This window comes from Topomyia yanbarensis, chromosome 2, assembly GCF_030247195.1.
Source record: "Topomyia yanbarensis strain Yona2022 chromosome 2, ASM3024719v1, whole genome shotgun sequence".
NCBI lineage: Eukaryota > Metazoa > Arthropoda > Insecta > Diptera > Culicidae > Topomyia > Topomyia yanbarensis.
This window is the reverse complement of record NC_080671.1, coordinates 66,257,050-66,267,772: the sequence shown is the minus strand read 5'-3', so window position 1 is coordinate 66,267,772 and position 10,723 is coordinate 66,257,050.

Below are 10,723 nucleotides of genomic sequence, written 5' to 3'. Positions count from 1 at the left end.
ATGACACCATATTTTCGGTACAATATTCGGAGACAATTGTGGGTATCCCGTGGTGATTCCGGCTCGATCGTTTCGGTATAAAGACGCATCTGCAATGAGTGAGCGTGCAGTTCTTCACATAATAGAAGCTACCTGGTCCAAGAAGTCAAAAAGACAAACCGAATACATCTGAAGCTCCGAAACGGGCTATTATTCCTTTCACAATAGTCTGCTAACCAAAATAACTACAATGCTTTGTCGGCTGGCTACCACGGTTATTAGGTATTCTCCTAAACATAATATCTTTATCGCTTCGCTTCGGACGAGCTGCAGTTGCATCTTTTGCCAGCAACTATCGAGCGTGCCGAAGAAAGTCACCTATTGAAGATTGAGCGTGTACCTATATTCTAAAAATATGTTTTAATTTATCAATTCGGAGTTTCTATAGAAAGGAAAACCACGGCGGAGAAATAGAGGAGTGGTTTGATGACAGCTTCCATTCAGTGGTTTTCTTTTTTTCTGGGGGAAAATCCGACAATGCTAGTCTGAGCGGTTCATTTTTGTGCTGGTTTGTTTGCGACTTTGCGGTGCATCTGGTCTGGCTGTCTGTCTCTCCACACTGGGTACCGGAGATTGCCGTATGATCGCACCTTTTCCACGCATCGGGTCGCTGTATGAACACGTGTCCTCTGCAGCATGTTTTCGTCCCACTTGGTTCATTCGAATGAACGAATATTTCATTGGATTAAGTAAGAAATTGAAACAGATAAACGAAAAGCTGTTGTTTTATGGGATGACCGCGATGGTGAACGACTTCTCGTTCCAGTTGGTGGACTCGAAATGGAGACGGTGTGTCTGGAAAGAGAAATAAAAACAATCAACGGATGGTGATCATTTTGCGCAAATTGGACTGGGTGAAAATGGATCTAGATAATTCCCATTTTTGCAATTATAAAATTGGGTGAACGAAAGATATACAGTCGAGCGCTTCAATAAGAATAGGAAGTGGTGAGACACACGGACCCATCACATAATTTGTGACGATTGAATTATCTAACAGGAATTTTATTCTGGTAGGCCAGGCTTTTCTACTTTTTTAATAAGTTTTGCGCAGCTAATAAAATACTGGTTAGGAGCGCATCAAAATAGGTTTATACGTTTGATTCAATCCCTATGGAATTTGGAGATTTGTGCCTTCCGATTTAGCAGAAGCATTGATGTTTCTTTCAGTTTTTCTTTTCAGCTTCTGTCGAACTCTTGAGTCCTTCACGTCCTTCATTAAAAGCTTGTTTTCATCAAGAGGTAAAAATCGTACGACGGCCAATCCATTGCGTGAAGAGTTTTCAACCTGCAAATCACAACTAAGCTCATTATCATGATTCATTTCGCCTCTAATTGCGGTAGAAAATTATAAATTGGCATTTCGCAATGTAATATAATGTCCTATAAAACTTCAACGTACAGATTAAGTCTTCAGCGGAAACCAGTGTTTATCCAACATTACCCAACAATTCAATCTTTTTGAGAAACAGCGTATACAACAATAATTTCATATTGCTTCCTTGTGTGACTCCTGAGTCCTGATTTGCTGCTAAACTGGGAAGAATCGCGACAATCAGTCAGCCAGTAAATGTTTCTTTAAGACTATTTGATGGTCTTTACAGTTTACAGTTTACTACATTTCACTGTTCAAAGTTCCACAAAAGCCAGTATTCCGTGGAAATTTAAGCAACAATGCACCAAAATCAGAAAATGCAGAAGATGTAAGAAATAAAGAAGGAACTCCTGGTTTTGTCGTCTTTTAATACAAAAATCAAACCACAATATTATTATGCTCATGAAGTGAACCACACTTGTAAATTAATAATATAGAGCATGTACTACTCAAAATTATATGAAATTTTCAATACAATGAGAAAAAATATAATGAACATGATGTAATTAACTAAGAGCAAACCAATTAACATGACAATAATACATTTGTTCTTCATTCTGCTATGACTAAAGGAAATTGGTAACTGTTTTCGATACACCTAGCGAATCGTCAATTCTCAACCCTCATACGCGATTGAAGTCATCATTTCACTCAGACAAGATCATGTGTTTTCCCCATGCACATTTAAAGCCCTGTGGATTATTTCCTTAGTTGGTCAACTAAACATTATTCAAACATAGGAAATAGTTTTCTCGGTCCAAATAAATATCAGCTCGATTAGCATCACTCTGCGGATGCGTGTTTCTTTACAATGCCATCAAATCAAAGAACACTTAAAATTACATACGACAAAATATGTACAAGTTAAAAATTAATAAAATGAAGACTACTACTTATTTGCAACAAAATAGGAACGGGAAAAAATAGTTACATGACCAAAGTGGCTCATTTTCAAAGATAGCATTGTTGATGAATCACCTAATAAAAATAAGTGATGAGGCACGTAAAGAGCTGGCCACCGCCGACAAAAAATGCTGTAACATTGGACATTGGTAGGTACACAAACAATTCTGCAATTTCTTGGTCGAAGATAATTGATTGCCCTCATGAAGGTTTATACCAAACGCTCAATTTGTCTCATGAATGCGTGTAAGTTTACCTGAAGGAAGTCACTTAGGACGACTGATCTTTTGTTTATTCATCAACGATATTTGTTAACAAACAAATCGACAATTTTTGATGTTTTTAAATGGCATGTTTTTAAATGGCAACATGATAGAAATATAACGTTATGTCAATGTTTTCAGATATGCACCAATTTGAAAGTGTAGACCTTGTCCAGGTCCCAGTACCCCAGTTATAGTACCCACGTTTCTTACGCCGGTGCACAGTGATGGATTTTCCCAAAAATCTCGCCAAAAGTCGAAAATTGCATGGTAGTACTTTGTGTTCTAGTACACATATTGTTTTGGCAGATGGCGCTGCCTTATGCTATTTTGAGTGAGACGTTCAAAAATTCACACATTTGAGGTGTTGGCACACACAAATAGTTTAAACGGCCGTTTATGCTCATTTATTTTTAATGATTTCTTTTAAATAACGCAGAAAAAGGTCTTATGGACCTCTTTTTCAAACATATATACTACTTTTAGTACTTACCAACCTGCCACCGAGAAAACAATCGCGCGCCATTTGCAACTAACTTATTCCACGCCGAACATTGCGGCGCACAGATTTCGAACAACGAGCTGAAGATGTAAACAGGTTGCGATGACTATATATAGAAAGTTGCTCAAAAGTCTAACCTTTAATTTGGTATATAAAACGACTTGATTTGATGTAAAATGAGCATTTTACAGCCAAAACCATTTACTAGGTCGGATTTACCCTTACCCTTACTTTACCCCCTTACCCTACTATATATCGTCGCTGTTGTGCTATCTTATGACAAGCGCCATTTAGCACATTTCGAGAAAAACGTTTTTTAAAGTTTGAGATTGAATACCTTGAAACTTATAAATGGTATAAACAATCCAAAGAAGACAATTGATGCTTCTATCTATTCTGCATTAATCTCTCAAATATTACGAAGATCGGTTGACTATATTGCGAGTTTTTACTATGAATGTAAACAAAAGTCGCACTCACACGTGTCATAGGCGTGTATTGGTAACAACATTTGTATGACGTGTCATAATCGTGCTTGGAAAATATTCCATAGAAAAAATCACCTTTTTTAACTTTTATTCATATCTTTGGGTTCATATGGTCTATAAACATTCGGTGAAAGACATTTTAAAGGAAATGAGTCAGAGAATCTAGAAAAAATTGCATCTTTAGAATAGTCTCTGCAATCTCTGGGGCCACGCTGAACTTCTTGCATTCCTCAAGCATATTTCCTATAACACATGCAGATTTCAATCTACCGGCAACATTTTTCGAACAACTGACAGCGATAAAAATGCAATGTAAACAATACACTCTAAACTACTACGACCCATATTTTCAAGAGAAAATACCCAATGGGTCATTTTCTACAACGTTTTTTCCGTGCTGTAATTTGATGTGGGACACCCTTTAATAACGTTTTTCTCGAAACCGCGTTCTTAAAATTAGCGAACACGATAACTCAAAAACTAATCGACGAATTGACTTGATTTTTATGAGAATGCACAATACGTATAGCTTGTCGGATGAAACACAGAAAACTGAATTAACAAATATTTCTCCCTGGTATTTTGAAGAAAAGTGAGCGAGGTGTACAGTAGAATATGAGATTTTTCGGTTCTCATGACGCCATTTTCCGAAACTTGAACTTTTTCTATTCTTTGTGGTTGATCGACTAAGTACAAGTCTAAGCTTTACAAAACTTATTGAATTTCTCGTATCAGACAATTTTATCGAGTGTTATCGTGTTCGCCGCGGCGCTCCTCGACGTCGAAATGGTTAAAGGTCTACTCTTTGTACGCTTGTATGTGTAGCTCCGCGTGACTGAAAATATTGTTTTCGTACACAATGAATGTATAAATAAATCTTAACATTATAAAAAATCTCCATTGTTACCTTGCCTGCAAAATCGTGAACCAAAATTACCTTCGGTTTGAGCACTTTGCACCAGACGTCCCCCTTAACCGTTGCTGGACTTAAAATTATTTTTCTCCAGTTCATCGAATCTGAGTATCCGAGCTGCTCTATGTATCTGAAATACAGTTCCAAACATGTTTTAAATTAAACAAGAAATAGAACGGCGGTCCATACTAATTTAATACAAAATTGTTCGAAATTATAAAACAAAACGCTATAAACTGTGAATGTAGTTGTTTCAGTTCTAGTTCCACATTGGAACACCTCTATAAAACATATGGCTTACTTTTATTGCAGTGGTTTATCAATTAATAAAACGCGCATTGATCATAAACATATTGCAAATTGGAACTTGACAGTAGGAAATAATAACGAAATAATCTCACGATGGTGACGTGTTTGAAATGGTCGAAGAATTCGTTTATTATGGTACACTTGTGACTTGACACAACGATATTTTCTTGAGGTAAAAAGGCGTACTGCAGCTGCCAACAGGGCCTTTTACGGTCTACGTAGCCAGCTTAGGTCCCACAACCTGCAAACGTCATTCGCCTTATACAAGACACTGGTCCTCCCTGTCGCTCTTTATGGACACGAAGCGTGGACGTTGAGGGAGACAGATAGGAGGCGCACGACCAGCCCAAATTTTACACTGGTTTTATTAAATGCTTTTATTGCGTATTACGTAATGTGTAAAAATATAACTACAACACTGCCGGTGTACCATTGGTAGTCAGACTTGAAGCTGAAATAACTTCGTAGTTATTTGCTACTAAATTGATTTGTTTGGATAAGTGATGCAAAAGCATTAATTCCATCGACCTAATTAGACGATGAAAGGAGCGGGTGGTTGAGTATGCGTGTTGGGGGGATGGATTATACACATAAACAGAGATAGAGTTTCGGACTGAAATATATAGAGTTGTTGTCATCTTATCAAATCATAATAGCAAACGTTTTTGAATAACCAGCATACAAACTCCATAATATTTCTTCGTTTTATGTGTATAATCCTTCCGCCTCCCCTACCGACCATTACCTAACTACTTTTACGAAATTAGACAAATGCTTTTGAAGAATTTATTTGAACGTACAAATTAGGTAAAACAAAAAAACGACGGAGTTATTTCACTACACTGAAAATAATCCACACGATAAAACCATTTGCAATAAAACATCATCTTCACGTGACGAATGAAAAATTTTAAAGTCGCGTAAATAAAAAACGTCTCTTTCGTGTTCGTTTTCATGTTAAAAAGTAAACCAAGTGGAAATGCACTATATGTTTTTCACGTGAAAATCAAGTGGAATCAGAATCAGGAATCAGAATATATTGGCTCAAATGGCACGTTCCCCGTACATAGTCGGGGATTTGTGCCTTGCCGTGTGTTTTCATCATTTCCTGAGCGGAAGGAAAGGACAAGGAGGTGTGGGGAAGTAGACTTGGAAGGGTGGGAAAAACAGCACAAAACAAAAAATAAACAACAGGTAAATTAAACTCACAAGTAGTTCAACTTGCCTGCGAATAAGCCTAAAGCTCTTTACCACATTGGATAAGAAACTTTAGTATGTCTCTGAGTTTCAGTCGACCAAACATGGTTTCGTCTATATAAGGACGGCTGAAGACTCGTAATCGCAATTGCGCTAGCGCTGGGCAGTTGCATATCAGATGATATGAAGTTCCGTAGTCGGATTCACAAAGATCACATGAAAAAGACTCAGCGCGCTGAATAGTTGCCATGTGATAATTGAGTTTGCAGTGGCCGGTTAAAGCCCTGGTCAGCATGCCGCAGTGGAGCTTCGAAAAATGTAAGAGATTTTTCGAAACCACTGGGCATGGTTGTATGTGTATAATCCTTCCGCCTTCGTTTTATGTGTATAATCCTTCCGCCTCCCCTACCGACCATTACCTAACTACTTTTACGAAATTAGACAAATGCTTTTGAAGAATTTATTTGAACGTACAAATTAGGTAAAACAAAAAAACGACGGAGTTATTTCACTACACTGAAAATAATCCACACGATAAAACCATTTGCAATAAAACATCATCTTCACGTGACGAATGAAAAATTTTAAAGTCGCGTAAATAAAAAACGTCTCTTTCGTGTTCGTTTTCATGTTAAAAAGTAAACCAAGTGGAAATGCACTATATGTTTTTCACGTGAAAATCAAGTGGAAAGTTCATACTTCGCGACTCATTAGCATGGTAGTGAATGGAAAAATGAACCATAACATGAAATGCTTTTTATTGGATGTCCATCTGAAATTCAAAGGAATTGTCCTTTGAATTTCAGATGGACATCCATTAAAAAGCGTTTCATGTTATGGTTCATTTTTCCATTCACTACCATGCTAATGAGTCGCGAAGTATGAACTTTCCACTTTCGCGTGAAAAACATGTAGTGCATTGCTATATATAAAACTATTGAACTCACCGTTTATGCTACCATAGCTAAAACGAAGTGACATTCACGTGTAATTCATTTGAAATTTATAGCCAGTGGTATTTATTATGATGTTTATGTGCTTTTCATACAACGTTCGCATAAATTTCATTTGAAAACCATGTTTCCCACACTCGATTTTATATTGAAATGGCGTGCATTTCATTTGTTTGAGGATTGTATTAAGGCAATAAATTTCCGCATGATGTTAACGTGTTTATTTTTTTCAGTGTATAAAATCTACCTTCCTGGCAGTTCCTCAAAAAAAACTGAGATTTTGCATTCAATTGGAGCACTCGAATTTTGAACAGCCATAACATGTATCAAGAGCATTTTAGCACTTGTAGGGGAAGGGGGTCTGGAGTTTCTAGAAATGAAAATGTTAAAAAGTAAGTTTTCCCATACGAATTCCCATACAACTTTCAAACGTAATGCACTACGCCGGATCATAACCAATCGACCCCAAATTTTGCACAGTTGAAACCAAAAAAGATTTATGTTGGCTTCTTCATACAACTGTGCCCAACTGTTGAGAAAAATGTACTTTATAACTTTAAACTGAAAATTTTTCATATACGGCATCACTGTCTTTCAAAACTAGTTTTTTTCTAGATTCCTGCAACACTTTTCTTCAAAAAGCGACTCGCTGATTGATTCCAGTGCAAATAGTACCGGAGATATGATCAGAAGAGAAGCCATATTTTTGTTACATTTTGCTAAAATTAGGAGTGTTTCCGTGGGTCGAGAGGTGGTTCAATTGACACAAAATTTTTGACTAAAATTTTCAAATGAATTACACGTGAATATCACATTGTTTTACTTATAGATTTCATTGGTAGAAGAATCGGTGAAATCAATTGTTTTACATGTTTTTCATGCGAAAGTCATGTGGAAAGATCAATAGTATGGCAATGATCATTCAATGGATAAATATGTCATATTCAAGTGGAATTTGTTTGAATTTAATTTGAAACACCAGATGAAATGCTTTTTAATGGATTTTCATGTGAAATTCAATGGGAAGTCATTTCTTTTACTTTTTATCATGAGAACGCACATGAAAGTTTAATGTTTAATTGCATTTGGTTTGATTATTTTCAGTGTCACTAATCTAGAAATGTCACCACCTCGACTATAATGTATTGTGTTGAACTGAGAATTGTCATTACATACTGCAAAATTTACAGTGTACTAGTAACCTTTTGTGCCATGGTGGCGCCAGTGTGGTGTCTTTTAAGAAATGCAGAAGTGAACCATATTGTTATTTTATAATATTTGTTCGATTGCTCGTTGTTGAATGTTATTAAATTCAATTTAATATAACACTATAGCCCGGAGTTCAAGTTGCACATTTTGATTGCCGAAAATTTTATTAGAATTAACTTTAAATCATTGTAATATCTCGGGAGCCGACTGCCCAGAGTAATTAATACATAACAAATTTACCTATCCCGTAATACGTGTGGAGATGTAGATTGCTTTCTTTTCGGATCGACATTCGGATATGGTAGGCGCTTGGAACGAAGCGTGTTGCTTCAAATGATCATTTTGCAATCCTAATTGGTCCTGGTCAATAAAAGAGTTGTAGCAATGGGCGAACTTTTCTGCTTGATGTGCAATTCAAACGTTTTGTAGCTCACATACTAGTATACTCGCTGTGATATATGAATTATAAATGGCAATCTGCAATTTCAAAAAACCGCCACTCGTCATTAGTCAATCAAAAGATATTTCCAGATAGAGCTATGTTTTCGCGTAAAACGACTAATAATAGATCATCGACAGAGCAATGAATCGAGTTCGTTACACCTTAAGTGACCCGTACTGGTGTTTGTGACTTGTGATCGACATTTCTTGTGAAATTAGGTCACCACCTTCTTATTAAGCGATCTAGTTAAAAGTCGTACTGCACAAAATTTAATAAGTGCTGAAAAGGCAGAATTAAGTCGTCTTACGCCGAACTGAAGGTCAACTGCGACTCTGCTATGAAACACCCAAGCACAAAAGAAGCAAAACAGCATTCCCATTCTATAAATAACGCAGCTGCCGCGCCGGAGTGTGTAGGTATAAATTTTATCCAGAGAGGTGTGAAAATAAAGGGCGGAGTTTGATGGGTGTGCGCGAGTGAGTGTAAGCGCAGCCTAACGCTACCAGAGGGTATCGAAAGAGGAAAAAACAAGAGTGGTGGCAGTAGCCAACTCACGTCACGGCAGCTGAACGATCGTTGCCTGCTACGCGACCATACCTACCTACGCGCCTGTATGCGTGCGAGAGAAGCCCGCGCGCAATGGATGGAAGAATCGCTTATTGCTGTCTACCGTCTATCCGTCGGTGATGCGTTGCTGTTGGAAGCGACGAGCTGTTTGCCCATCCATGGTCGCGACCTGGGAGGGAGAAACAGACTCAATAAATGTGAATGTCATAGCCAGCCAGAACGAAACTGTCACTCCGAGCCACAAAAAAGTGTTCATCGAGGAAATGAGAGTATTGTTATCATATGCTTGCTTGAAAATGTTTCCGAACGATGAGTTTCCTTGATTTTTTGTCTAGATTGGGTGTAGCAGTAAATATTATTAAAGTTTTTCTATGATTTTAATGCCATTTTGAAATTAGCCAGATAAATTTTTCGGTAATCCGTGCTGCCACTATCAAATAAATTGTATTTCTATGTATTCAATGATGAATAAGAATTTAGATGCGTTTAAAAGTTTCGAGCATCGTTTTAAGACAATATTGCGATCTTGCTATAATGTAAAATAAACGCTAATTTTATATGAAAATTTCAAGTAATATTTACATTTTAAGCTCAATGAACTACGCCTAAAATATATTTTATGCTTGTTATGAAACCAGTTACGGAAATGTGACGACGCTGTAAATAGGGTTGCCACTCCTCCGGGTTTAACCCGGAGACTCCGGTTTTCGGGAGCGATCTCTGGGTCTCCGTGTTTTTCATCAATTTCTCCGGGTTTGGTGGGAAAAAGCATAGGTTCAATTTTTTTGGAATTAGTTGATTCTTTACAAAATATTTAAAAAGTCTAAATTAACTTTTACTCTGGTTCAGATTTATTTTTCCCGACTAACCCTTCGTTTCAAGGTGGCGAAGAGTTCACCAAATATTGCTAATTTCTTTCACAAAGCAATAAAAATGAAAAACAAAATTTACTACAAATTAACCTTCCGGAAGTCGCGCTAGTGCACTGAGTGCACGCTGCTCTGAAAATCTAGCGAAATCGTCTTAGGGGACCAGTGGCTGCTCGTTCGGTAAGCCATATGCGCGACTTCCGGAGGGTTAAGGAAAGTAATATTTCGCTATGTGCTAGAATAGAAGTCGCTCAAAATGGTGTAAAAAAGTTATTTTACTGCAATCTTACCAAATCATTTCACTCTTAGTGGTGCTTATCACCAGCTGCACTAAGGTCTGGCAGATTTTTTCTAATCCAACTGACTAGGTCAACATCAAACGAGTTCTTGCGGTGTTGTTGCTACTCCAGCAGCGATCCTTAACTGGGCTAGGGAGGTGAGTTTTGCCCCTTTGTTGCGAAATTAAAATTTGTTGGTGACGAATAACCGACACCACATAGTGTGATGTCGCAGCTCTGCCTCCTTTGCTTTCCTTCTTCTGTTAGTTGTGGAGGAGAGCAATGCTCGTTCGACCTCCACAGTGAAAGTAGCTGGTGCTTTTGTATTATTGGCACTTAGTCGGGGAAGTGAAATACTACACCACATTAAACTGATAAAACCGTTCTCAAACGTCAAAAATTTACAGCTTTACTTT